Genomic DNA, 1,541 nt, shown 5'->3' on the forward strand with positions numbered 1-1,541 from the left:
AACTCAGGAACACACTGCTGGGATGTGGAGGTTAAAGAGAGTTCACTCTGGATTCTTGGAGTAACTACAGCATCAAACCAGAGGAAGGGAGATGTTTTCTTTAACACTGATGTCTGGAGTGTGCAGCACGGATATTTTGATCAGTTTGGTTTTGGTGTTAAACAGAAGCTTGAGCGTGTGAGAGTTGATCTGGACTATGACAGAGGAACGGTGTCATTCTCTGATCCTGTAACTAACACACATCTACACACATTCACAACCTCCTTCACTCACACACTCTTTCCTTTCTTCTTCTGTGGTTTCTCGTGCTCTCTGAGGATCTTAACGTTCAATAGTCAGTAAATGTTACACCTGTAGTTCTGGATCGACCTGCTTTCATCTTTTACACTCATCATGTTTCCAATATTCAATCTATATCACAATTTCAATATTTGTTCAACATAAGACTAAATGAATGATTGTGTATTTCAGTTATAGAGGTTAAATGATACATTTGTTCATTGAGGTAAATCAGGGAAGGGTAACTAGCGGCCCGCAGTGTTTTTAAGTTCGGCCGCTGGATCATCTAATGCTTGGATGATCAATTTGACATTAAAAATAAATAAAAACTCTGAAATGATACAAGAAAGTCTTAATGATGATTTCAAGAGGTGTTTCTGTTCAGTCAAGTCTCTTATTTATGTCTGTTTAGTGTCTGTATGCAGCTGCAGCTCTCTCTGCTGGACAGAACACATTCACCAAGAGAGTGTTTATAAAGACAATCATTAATATCATATTCAGCTGTTTTTTTGTTTTTTTTTGATGATTTTGTTCAAACAAGATTAAATATTTTAAGTAACACAAACCAACTAAAACCACAGAACATCACAGAAGTCTTCTATTGTATTGTGATGCTGTGATAAAAAGAAAATCAATGATTTCACTCTTCAAACGTTGTTTAATATTTAATGTACAAATATTTCCAAACTGTAAGACTTTATCCTGTGCTTTCAGACATATATAATGAAGGCATGACAGTATGCTGTACAGCAGGACTGATCCTCTTCATATTAAATCATCATGTTCACCAGGAGAACGATTCTTCTTCTGAATGCTCTTCTTTTGAAGCACTAACAGCATCGTCTCGGCATCAGCATGAGTTCTGTCTGGAAGATTATTTCCATCACAGAATACAATTATTAAAACACAACTGTGAGTTTATATCTCACAATTCAGACTATTTTTCTGAAGAGTTTATATCTTCCAGTTGCAAAATTCAGAGTTGTTTTTTCTCAGAAATGCAAGATTACATCTCATAATTCTGACCTGGCATGCGATCAAGTTAAGAGTCTAACAATTTTCGGGAAAACGTCAATTGCAAGATGTGCACTCGCAATTAAGAGTTAATAACTCGCAATTCTGAGGAAAAATGTAAAAAATTGTGATACATAAACTCAGAATTAAGAGTTCATAACTTGCTGCTGTGACACAAACTTGCAATTTTGAGGGAAAAAAACTGAATTTTGAGATATATACACACAATTGTAATTTTACAACACAAT

This window comes from Sinocyclocheilus grahami, unplaced genomic scaffold (assembly GCF_001515645.1).
Source record: "Sinocyclocheilus grahami isolate Dianchi unplaced genomic scaffold, SAMN03320097.WGS_v1.1 scaffold8758.1, whole genome shotgun sequence".
Taxonomy (NCBI): Eukaryota; Metazoa; Chordata; class Actinopteri; order Cypriniformes; family Cyprinidae; genus Sinocyclocheilus; species Sinocyclocheilus grahami.